Source organism: Neomonachus schauinslandi, chromosome 13 (assembly GCF_002201575.2).
Source record: "Neomonachus schauinslandi chromosome 13, ASM220157v2, whole genome shotgun sequence".
Taxonomy (NCBI): domain Eukaryota; kingdom Metazoa; phylum Chordata; class Mammalia; order Carnivora; family Phocidae; genus Neomonachus; species Neomonachus schauinslandi.
In genome coordinates, this window is record NC_058415.1 from 73,900,874 (window position 1) to 73,913,436 (window position 12,563).

Sequence of the window (12,563 nt, forward strand, 5' to 3'; positions counted from 1 at the left end):
TCTTCCCTTCCTGCTATCTTCTTCTTCTTCTTCTTTTTTTTTAAACGTATAATGTATTATTTGCTTCAGAGGTACAGATCTGTGATTCAACAGTCTTGCACAATTCACAGCGCTCACCATAGCACATACCCTCCCCAATGTCTATCACCCAGCCACCCCATCCCTCCCAACCCCACCACTCCAACAACCCTCAGTTTGTTTCCTGAGATTAAGAATTCCTCATATCAGTGAGGTCCCATGATACATGTCTTTCTCTGTTTGACTTATTTCACTCAGCATAATACCCTCCAGTTCCATCCACGTCGTTGCAAATGGCAAGATTTCATTCTTTTTTTTTTTTTTAAAGATTTTTTATTTATTTATTTGAGAGACAGAGAATGAGAGACAGAGAGCATGAGAGGGGGGAGGGTCAGAGGGAGAAGCAGACTCCCCGCCGAGCAGGGAGCCCGATGCGGGACTCGATCCCGGAACTCCAGGATCATGACCTGAGCCGAAGGCAGTCGCCCAACCAACTGAGCCACCCAGGCGCCCCAAGATTTCATTCTTTTTGATGGCTGCATAATATTCCATTGTATATATATACCACCTCTTCTTTATCCATTCATCTGTCGATGGACATCTTGGCTCTTTCCACAGTTTGGCTATTGTGGACATTGCTGCTATAAACATCGGGGTGCACATACCCCTTCGGATCCCTACATTTGTATCTTTGGGGTAAATACCCAGTAGTGCTCAATTGCTGTGATTTTTAGTTGAGCATTATTTTCTTAGATATAACATCTAAAGCTCAAGCAACCAAAGGGGAAAAATCGATAAATTTTATCAAAATTTAAAACTTCCTCTTTTGCTCAGGCCCATGGCGCTAGCAGGATGGGCAAGTGTCAAGGTATTTGTGGTGCCAGGAAGCTCTGTGGTCACCGATGAGATCAGAAGTGGCATGATAAACAGTACAAGAAAGCCCGTTTGGGCACAGCCCTAAAGGCCAACCCTTTTGGAGGCACTTCCCATACAAAGGGAATTGTGCTGGAAAAAGTTGGGGTAGAAGCCCAACAGACAGATTCTGCCATCAGGAAGTGTGTCAGGGTCCAGCTAATCAAGAGTGGCAAGAAAATCACAGCCTTTGTACTCAGTGATGGTTATTTGAATTTGAGTGAGGAAAATGATGAAGTTCTGGTTGCTGGATTTGATCACAAAGGTCATGCTGTAGATGACGTTCCTGGAGTTCACTTTAAGGTTGTCAAAGTAACCAATGTCTCTCTTGGCCTTCTACAAAGACAAAAGGAAAGACCAAACAAAGTCTTTAAAAAAAAGCGGCGGGGGGGGGACACCTGGTTGGCTCAGTCTTTAAGCGTCTGCCTTTGGCTCAGGTCATGATCTTAGGGTCCTGGGATCGAGCCCTGCATCAGGCTTCCTGCTCAGCGGGAAGCCTGCTTCTCCCTCTCCCGCTCCCCCTGCTTGTGTTCCCTCTCTCGCTGTGTCTCTCTCTGTCAAATAAATAAAATCTTAAAAAAAAAAAAAAGAAAGAAAAGACCAAGATCATAAGTTTTGAAGGTGAAAACAGGATAGTAATCAATTTTCACATTCCAAAAAAAATTTTAAACTTGTATGCTTCAAAAAGACACTATCAAGAACTTGAAAAGGCAACCCATAAGATGGAAGAACATATTTGCAAATCATATGATAATCATGTATCTGAAACTGACTTGTATCCAGAATATATAAAGAACTTCTACAACTTAACAATAAAAAGACAGGGGTACCTGCTTGGCTCAGTTGGTGGAGCATGCAACTCTTGACCTCAGGTTGTGAGTTCATGCCCCACACTGGGTGTAGAGATTACTAAAAAAATAAACAAACTTAAAAAAAAATACCCTAAAAAGACAGATAACTCAAATGAAGATAACCCAATAGGCAAAGGATGTGAATAAGCATTTCTCCAAAGAATATATGTTTTAGGGAATTATAAATAAAAACTACAATGAGGTACCACTCCATACCTGCTAGGATGACCATAATATAGAAGATAGACAATAAAAAGTGTTAGCAAGTACGTGGAGAAGTTGGAACGCTCATACATTGCTGTAAGTAATGTCTAATGGTAAAGCCATTTTGAAAACCAGTTTGGTAGTTCCTCAAAAGGATAAGCATAGAGTTACCATATGACTCAGCAATTCCACCTCTAGGTGTATGCCCAAGAGAATCAAAAACATGTGTTCACACAAAAAACCTGTACATGAATGTTCGGCATTATTCATAATAGCCAGAAAATGGAAACAACCCGAACACTCATCAAGGGTGAATATTATTCAGTCATGAAAAGGAATAAAATACTGATATATTTTACAATGTGGATGAATCTTGAAAATATTATGCTGAATGAAAGAAGCCAGCCGTGATAGGCCACGTATTGTGTGATCCCATTTATATAAAATGTCCAGATTAGACAAATCCATAGAGACAGGAAGTATATCAGTGTTGCCAGGGGCTGAGGGGGAGGGGACAATGGGGAGTGACCGCTTAATGGGTGCCAGATTTCTTTTTGGAATGATGAAAATATTCTGGAATTACATAGTAGCGATGCTTGTAAAACCTGTGAATCTATTAAAAATCGGTGAATGGTTCACTTTAAAAGGGTGAATTTTATGTGAATTATATCTCAATACAAAAATTCACAGTATTGGGAATAATAAGGCAGTTTGAATCAAAGATCTAGAGGGGAAAATGTTGTTTGTAAGCACATATTACCTAGAAATTAGAAAATGCTCTATGCTCCAAAAGTTAAAAATTTGAAAGAACTAGATTATTTTATGAGAATATGTATCCCCAAAATGGATGCAAAAAGAAATAGAAAATGTGTATAGACTACAAATCCTAGCTGATTTCAAGATGGTTGTCAGAGAATTGTACCATAAAGGTATTAAATCTATACTGCTTCATCAGTAGATCTTTCAAACTCAAGTCTGATGAAACATACACATACATAGAAAAGAAAACTAATAACCAGTCATGCTTTGGGTTATGGATATAAAGTTTCTTTAAAAAAATAAAAGCATGATTGGACCCAGATGTGCATTAGAAAAATAATATACCACCACCAAATAGGGCTCATTATGAGAATAGAAGGTCAATTCAATATTAAAAATCCACTATTATAACTAATCATATTAATGTCAAAGATGGGAAACCATATTAAACTCTTTACATACCAGAGATCATACTTACACAGTTTTATCTTTTTAATCTATATCAAATCAAATGTCAACATTATGCTTAATGGCAAAGCACTAGAAACATTGTAATTAAAATCAGAAAGAAGACAAGGCCCTCTACCATTAATGTTACTTAACTTTGTAATATAAGTGCTTCCTAACACAATTAGATGATAAACTGTACCAAAAGCAGGGGCAATATTTAAAATATTTAACAAGGAGATAGTAATATAAACCAATACATTCATTAAAAACATTAAAATTTGGTCCCTTTTGCTTTCTAAGGAAACTGAGATATAAAATTGCCAATCAGTAGAGGTTATAGATAAATTTTTTTTAATCAGATAGATCATTCTAATAATTTCCAAACCATTTTCTGATTTTTAGAAACCGTTGGTGCAATTTTGTAAAACATAGGCATCTTAACTAAATGATGCTCTCTCTGAGCTACAATCTGACACATGAATTGCACCAAATTCTTTATACAATTTACCATTAATTGGTAGTCAGTGAGTGACTTGGTTAAAAGTATGTCTTTTTTTTTTTTTTAAGATTTAATTTATTTATGAGAGAGAGCACAAGCAGGAGGAGGGGGCAGAGGGAGAGGGAGAAGCAGGCTCCTCACTGAGCAGGGAGCCTGACACAGAGCTGATTCCAGGACCTGAGCCAAAAGCAGGTGCTTAACCGACTGAGCCACCCGGGTGCCCCTAAAAGCATGTCTTTTTTTTTTTTTTTAAGATTTTTATTTATTTGACAGAGAGAGAAAGACAGCAAGAGAGGGAACACAAGCAGGGGGAGTGGGAGAGGGAGAAGCAGGCTCCCAGCTGAGCAGGGAGCCCGATGTGGGGCTCCATCCCAGGACCCTGGGATCATGACCTGACCCGAAGGCAGACGCTTAACAACTGAACCACCCAGGCGCCCTTAAAAGCATGTCTCTTAGGGTCCAAAATATTGTACACAATTGTGACTCAGCTCAGCTTCTGCTGATTTTCTTTAGCCTATAATATATTTGGGATTTTATATATTTAATTTCTATTTTAAATAAGCCACAAATGTTTTTGTTATAATGCTGTATTTAATTATAAAAATCATTTATTAATGTTCATTTACTTTTAATCCATGGGCTTCATAAACACTATTTTTGGTCAAATAATGGCCAAAGCAACATTAATAATTTAATAAATTAAAGAACACAATTTATTAAAAAAATAAGGTAAATGAAATTAAAATATTATTACTTTTATTTTTGTTGTTAAACAAATATATTTCTGATAATTTATCAATTTAATACATTTTCTCTTTCAATTAATCCTTTATCTTATTTAGAAGAGTATACTCTTTCTATAAAATCTCCATTTTTCTTTAGTTTTATATACTTACACATTTTTTTTTTAAAGATTTTATTTATTTATTTGACAGAGAAAGACACAGTGAGAGAGGGAACACAAGCAGGGGGAGTGGGAGAGGGAGAAGCAGGCTTCCTGCGGAGCAGGGAGCCTATTGCGGGGCTCGATCCCAGGACCCTGAGATCATGACCTGAGCCGAAGGCAGACGCTTAACGACTGAGCCACCCAGGCGCCCCTACTTACACATTTTTAATTTGGGGGCATTAATTGTCCCCTATACTTAGTAAAACTTTCTATTAAGCTAAATACATCAGGGCGCCTGGGTGGCTCCGTCGTTAAGCACCTGCCTTTGGCTCAGGGATCAAGCCCGGTGTCGGGCTCCCTGCTCAGCGGGAAGCCTGCTTCTCCCTCCCCCACTCCCCCTGCTTGTCTTCGCTCTGTCGCTGTCTCTCTGTTTATAAATAAATAATATCTTTAAAAAAAATAAGCTAAATACATCATTGATATTTTAATGAATGAATTAGCTTAAAGTAAAATCTCTTTTTAAAAAAGAGTAATTGTTAACCATTTGCTTCATGACACAATTTTTGTTCAATTGATAAACTTGAAATGAATTTCAAACTGCTTTTGTAATACTGGCATTCTGGCCAAAGATTCTAATTTTCATGGTCTCAATACCCAAATCTTCAGACAGGTTCTAAATTTTTCCTGATGTTACATGATGTACAGTAATAAATTAAGAAAACATTTATAATTACTTACTTTATGTATTTTATTGCATCATTCAAGGATAATTGAATTCAGTGACTTGGACAGTGCCAAATTAAAACATTCAAAAATTTTCCTAAATTTTGGCTGAAACTGCAGACTCTGTCCCTTGCTATTTACAGACACTGTTTGTGTAAAATTCAATAAGGTTTTCATGAAAATATTTCCCATTGAAACCATTTTTCTCATGTGTCAACAATAAATTCTGATAAATTATTTCAGATGTTGTTCCTTCCTGCTTCATGAGATCAACAAAAACCATTAAATTATCTTCAAAGTCTTGAATTTCACATTTTAAGTAAATTATTAAAACTAGTTTATATGAAACAGTTGAAGCTTCATCAATAATGATTGAAATTTTACTGCCTTGATTTATACATTTTCCAAAAACTTGTTTTCTCATACCAGCAGATAAATATTTTGCAACAAACAAGTCCATAAATTTAGAGTGCTATGATAAACCCGTATTGATATTGCTCTTTTTAAAAGTTCTATTAAGTATTTTATATTTGACAATGTTCAATTAGTTTCAACCATACAGATGGTATTTTCTAGATGGTTTTCATTTGCTTTATCAATATTGTGATACATTTTTTCAGAAGTTTTTATTATTGCAAATGTTTATGTGAAACGGATTTATAACATTCTTATAATTTTCCTCGTCGAGGAGAGAAACTTTATTTAAACCATGAGTTTTAACAGAACATAATTGCCATTTGATGAGAGTATCACACTTTCAACATTTAATTGTATACAAGGTTTGCATGCTGGTCATCTGAGCAACACTTACATGCTAACTATAGTCGCTCATGTTATTTTTATTGGAATAACTGAGTTGTTTTCATGCCATTTATACTTCGTCATTTTATTTTGCTTTGTTTCTTACGCAGTATCAAAAGATGTCCCGGGTTTTGGTTTCCATTTAGGATCAGAAGCTATTCCAGGGGTGGTTCATTATTAATATCATTTCTTCTTTGGTCTTCACAGTCAGAAGATACATGTTTATAATATTTTAAGAGAACCTGAAGAAACTTATCCAAACTCTACTGTATCTTCACTCTGGGTTTCATTTTTAATATTTTATTATTAAGTTTATAAACATCAGAACACTGCACCATGACGACTTCCACAAAGAATTACAGCACACTAACTGTAAAATGAAAGTAAAAATTGCAATATTTAGAGGAGGGGCAATTACATAATTCGGGCATAATAATAAAATGTGAATTCTCTCAAAACAGCGGTTCTCAAACTTTTTGGTCTCAGAACCCTTTCACAGAGTTAAAAATTAGTTAAGGCAGCCTTAGGTCTTTTGTTTACGTGGGTGACATCTATCGATACTTACGCTATTAGAAGTTATAACCAGGGGATGCCTGGGTGGCTTAGTCAGTTAAGCGTCTGCCTTCGGCTCAGGTCATGATCCCAGGGTCCTGGGATCGAGCCCCGCATCGGGTTCCCTGCTCCTCGGGGAGCCTGCTTCTCCCGCTCCCCCCGCTCCCCGCGCTCCCCGCGCTCCCCCTGCTCGTGTGCGCGCTCTCTGTCAAATAAATAATATTTAAAAAAAAAAAAAGTTACAACCGAGTACTTTTCATTTTTGTATTTATTCGGTTAAAAATAACAGTAATAACCTGGTGAAGGTTAACATAAAATATTTTATGAAAATTGTTTTCCAAAATGAAAAAAAAAAGGGTACCACCATTGTTGTACATTTTTGCAAATCTCTTTAATGTCTGGCTTAATAGAATTCAGCTGGATGCCGAGGTCCGCTTCTGAGTTCAATGGGCTGTGATATCACACATCACGACATGGCCTCTGGAAAACTCCACTCCCACTCCTGGGGGAAAGAGTGGAAAAGGCAAATGATGTGTGGGGATCATTAGAAGTTTTGTCCTCACAGATTCTTAAAAGGGTCTCAGAGTCCTCCAGAGGTCACCCACCCGCAGGCTGAGAACCACTGTCCTAAAGTCCCGAGTGCTTCTCAGAGTATTTGCCACGAAGCCTTGTTGCTGCCTTCCATGAAACCAGCCAGACTGGCAGGGAATGCTACGCAAATAGCTCGGGTGTCACTCTGATGGGAGGTCCACAGCACAGCACTCGTCACATGCGGTAGCCATTAACTTGAACTTATGGAGTTACATTGGAATCTCTAGCATTAATGGGTTTTGCCGTACCTTGCTGTTATGGGTACACTCCTTATCAATTGGTAGGGAAGTATTTCCAAATTTAAAGATGGGTAGATCGTACCGGTAACTACCACGGAATATCAGTTCTGCTGAGAATTATAAATATTTCAGATGGAGAGTTAGAATCATCACTCTTTGGTGGTGATATACTGACATATGAAAGCCAAGAAAATAAAACAAAAATTCAGAGTACTTCGGGCATTTGGTAAGAAAAACCTATCACAAAATAAAAATGCGTATGTGTCTGTGTGTGAATCAACATTTATATTGATCTACATCTATATACACCTTTCCTTGACAGCAAGGACCATTCAAACTTAATAAATATATGCAGAACATATATGAAGAACAGAACTTGACTGAGGACATGAAAGAAGCTATATCATTATCCTAAATGAGAGGGTTCAATACTGTAACTCTCCCCAAGTTAATCTGTGTATTTAACAATGTTATTAATTTTGAACTTGATAAAATTATTTTTAGAGTGTTTATAGAGAACTAAATGTGATTAAAAAATAAATATGCAAGAAGAGCAAAACAAAATCTCGAGGAAAAGAACAGGGTGGGAGTGTTGGGTCTGTTTGATTAAAGGTTAATATGTATTAAAAATTTGCAGTATTTGGGCATCTGGGTGGATCAGTCGGTTAAGTGTCTACCTTTGGCTCAGATCATGATCTCAGGGTCCTGGGACTGAGCCCTGTGTCAGGGAGCCTGCTTCTCCCTCTCTTTCTGCTGCTCCCCTTGCTTGTGCTCTTTCACTCTCTCTGTCGAATAAATAAATAAAATCTTAAAAAAAAAATGCAGTATGAAAATAACATAGGTTTGAGACTAGAATAAATAGGCACATTATTGAAACAATAGAAAGTCCCCAGAACACCCCAGGTGTATACCAATTTAGTATGTAACAGGGGGGACATCTCAAATTCAAAGGAAAAAGAGGGTTATTCAATAAATGGTGGTACAACTGGCTAGTCATTTTGGAAAAAAAAAGTTAGATGCCTAACTCATATACACCAAAATAAATCCCATTAGCGTCAAAGATTTAAATATCAAGGAGGAGCGCCTGGGTGGCTCGGTCATTAAGCATCTGCCTTCGGCTCAGGTCATGATGCCAGGGTCCTGGGATGGAGCCCCACATCGGGCTCCCTGCTCTGCGGGAAGCCTGCTTCTCCCTCTCCCACTCCCCCTGCTTGTGTTCCCTCTCTCGCTGTGTCTCTCTCTGTCAAATAAATAAATAAAATCTTAAAAAAAAATTAAATATCAAGGAGATACTTAGAACAATTAGAAATGCAGAGAAATAGGGCGCCTGGGTGGCTCAGTTGGTTAAGCGACTGCCTTCGGCTCAGGTCATGATCCTGGAGTCCCGGGATCGAGTCCCGCATCGGGCTCCCTGCTCAGCAGGGAGTCTGCTTCTCCCTCTGACCCTCCTCCCTCTCATGCTCTCTGTCTCTCATTCTCTGTCTCTCAAATAAATAAATAAAATCTTAAAAAAAAAAAAAAAAAGAAATGCAGAGAAATATTTATATAATCTTGAACTAGAAAAAGCTCTTCTAAGCATAGGAAAAAAAAGATTTGACTACACAATAATTTAAAAATTGCATAAAAATAATGAATAGTGTAAAAAATAAAGACCCAAAGATCAATAAGAAAAGCTTGAACACTCCAATAGAAACGTGGGCAGCTATAGCAGATTTATGAATAAACAGGAGTGGCCAGAAAGCATAAGAAAAGATGCTCAACTCGATTGTATCAAAGACTGAACATAAGAACAAGGTTATCAGTTTTCACCTCGCACACTGGTCAAGAGTTAAAATGAATCATGCTATCCACCGGTTAATGTGTGGAGAAAAGAAAATTTGCGTTGGAGCAATGGTTTGGGATGGAGTGGAGGTGGATTTGGAAGTATTTAGGTGAATTCTTAAAATGTTCGTAATTCTGATGCAGCAATTCCTTTTAAAACAATATTCAGAAAGATTCATAACCAGGAATGTTCAAGATGCTCTTCACAATATTGTCTCTGTGAATGAAAATATCAGAAACAACCTAAATGGTCAATAATAAAGGTTTGGAATATTTATATATACCATATAATGAGTGTTTGGCATATTTGGATATACCATATATTATATGTACCATATCATACAGGTATGGCATATTCATGTGATGAAATATTATACTATCATTAAAATGTTATAAATACGTATTTATTGACGTGGAGACAGGTTCATGATACAACTATAAAAGTACCATCCCAGGCAGCACATAGAATCCCATTTCATTGTTTTTAAAAGCTTATTATTTACATATCTGTATTATACATAAATGTAGAAAGTATTTGTCAGGCTGTGCAATAAAATACTAAGACTCGTGAGCTTTAGTGGGAGGCTTAAAAATGATTTTACTTTTTTGCTGTTTTTGCTGATTTTTTCAACACTAGACATGGATGACTTTTGCCAATAATATTTGTTTTAAATCACGCTTAGGCTGCCACCCAACTAAGTTTGGTCTTTAATACTTCAGATACACACGCTTTGTCAGCTCCACGTGGAGGGAAGTCCAGGGGATGGATCATAAAGGACTGGCCCAGGCTCTGGAGGACTGTGTTGTTGGCCACCGTAAATGGTATAAATGTGCGATGAGAGAAGATCGCCAAGCTGTCTGGGAGTCTGGGCAGCTGAAGCTCATGTGCTTCTTCCTCGGGCTGGGGGAAAACTCCCTCAAAAACCCCAGACCCCCAGACAGTCAGGAACGATCTGTGTGTTGAGTTGCCTCAGCTCATGGATCTAGGCTTCTGTCCCCTCTGCCAGGGGATCAGACACGAGTCCCTGAGCGCATGGGCTCCACCCTGCCCACTCGCCTCTCTGGTTCCATTCTCTGTTGCGCTGATGACTGACCACCACTCCTCTTTAGATCCCACCGTGCCCCTGCGAAGGGCGAACATGGCCATGCCCAGTTTACCACTCGCAACTTCCATCCTCACCAACCCCGTTGGCTCAGAACACAGCCCAGCGATTCATCACCCACATTATTAACTGCTTATGAACCTGTATCTTCCATCAGACTCTGCCTTCCACCAGCCCAGGAAGCTACCTGCTTTGTAGCTGAGGCCCTAGGACTTGGCCAGATGCAGTAAACCCCTTACTAACCCGTGAAAATTTGGGATGAAATCTCATTTTGCCTCCTGTTCCCATTACCAGTCACTCATTCAACAAGTTTTCATCGAGGAGCAAGGCTCATCTCTGTGTCTGGCACATCCTAACCCTAACCTGTTTTTTCTGCCTAAGTAGTGCCCACCAGCAGCTGGCAAAAATCTTTTCTGTGACTGGTGGGAAGCCAGAGGGACTGAGGTTTTGGCATGGGCTGAGAAAGAGCTGGTTGCCTTCCTCCTACTCCTTCCACCTGGCTCCCTCACCCAGCGGGGGGGCCAAGGATTAGGACAGAGTACTCCAAGAGCATAGGATTTGGGGATCAAATAATAATTCAACCACTTAAATGCTGTGTGACCTTGGGCAACTGACTTTCTCTCTCTGAGCCTGCTTCCTCACCTGTAAACTTGGGGCTAATAATAGTGCATACCTCACAGAATAGTTTTGATTTTACGTGAAATAATGTATATAAAGATCACAGATGTGAGCTCAGTAGTGGAGTTTCCCTTGCTGCTGTCATTTTCCGCGTGGTTAATTATATTTATTAGATGCATCAGCTCTGGTCAGACTGAAGAACTCCCCGAGACCCCACCACTACTTGCCGTTCCCCGTAGACTGGCGTCATGGAGAGACTCGGGACCTCCCGATCGACTGACAAGGCGACTGAGGCCCAGAGGAGATGTGACTTGGCGAAGGTCACCCAGGGAGGCTGCTGTGGCCGTCAAGACTCCCAGGCCCCCCCCCCCCCCCCCCCCCAGCCACATGTTTTCTCGGAGGAAGAGGCGAGCCTTTAAAAAAAAAAAAAAAAAAAAAAAGGAAGTTCCGAGAAGAGGGGATTCCCCCCAATGCCTTGCCTGTCTTCGCACCATCAGTGGGTGGTGACGGCGGGCTGGTCTCGGCCGCCGAGTGTTTTACATTTGCTGACTTCAGCTCAGCTGCTACACCCCGAACAGGCTCCCTCCAAAGAGCTGGCACAGGCGGGCTCCCCTTCTCTTCAGGAAACAGATGCATCTTGGCTGGAAGGCTGCCATCACCCTCGTGTGGCTTCTGAACCCAGAGCACGGCATGCTGGGGTGCTAGAATGCCCGTGCCTGCTTCCAGCAAAACCACACCGCCAGCTGGTGAGGATCAGGGTTTCCCATCCTCTGGGGTTCCCAGTCCGGCATCCCGCTGCCCGGTGGAATGGTGCTTCTGCAAGAGACTGTGGGATAGAGGAGGCCATGCTCAGAAACGTTGGGAGGTGGTACAAACCATATTTCCCTCCTGGAGATGTTCTTGGCCAGTAGGCACAATAAAGCCCCTGAAAAAGGCTTAGGAAGGGACCTGTCAACTCACATTGAATTTGCATTTTCCAAATTTATTTGATCCCAGAATTCCACCTTTTAAAAATGAAAATAGCCATGAAGGTGGCTGGTTCCCTCACTTCTGTCTGGTCTCTGATGAAATATCTCCTCAGAGAACCTTCCTGGTTCCCTGGCTAATATAGCACCCCATATCTTTCTGTATCTTTACCCTGCTTTGTGTTTCTCCATAACACTCATCACACTATGCGATGTTTGCTTTTATATTTATATAACAATATTTTTATATTTATATTTATCTGTTCATCATTGGTCCCCCTCTCTAGACTGTGAGCTCTGTGGTGGAAAACGTCCTTTTCCACGGCTATTATTTGCAGTCTCTGGCACATAGTAGGTTCTCAATAGATGCTGTTGAACAAATGAACATTTCTGCAAAAGAATTCAGTGCCCAACCTCTCAGTAAGGAAGTTTCCTTGAATGTCAACCCAAAAGTGGCCTGGGATACTATCTTTGTCTCAGACACGAGTTTCTTAGCCAATTGGTGTAACTTCACCTTGGTTGCACAGATTACTATGGGCTCTATGAAATGGGAATTGAAAATAGTCTAATG

The 12,563-nt window shown here is 39.8% G+C and overlaps 1 pseudogene; it reads left to right on the plus strand.

Annotated features, from left to right (window-relative positions):
• Window positions 1-870: 870 nt before the first annotated feature.
• LOC110581763 lies at window positions 871-1,284 on the plus strand (annotated as a pseudogene).
• Window positions 1,285-12,563: the final 11,279 nt, after the last annotated feature.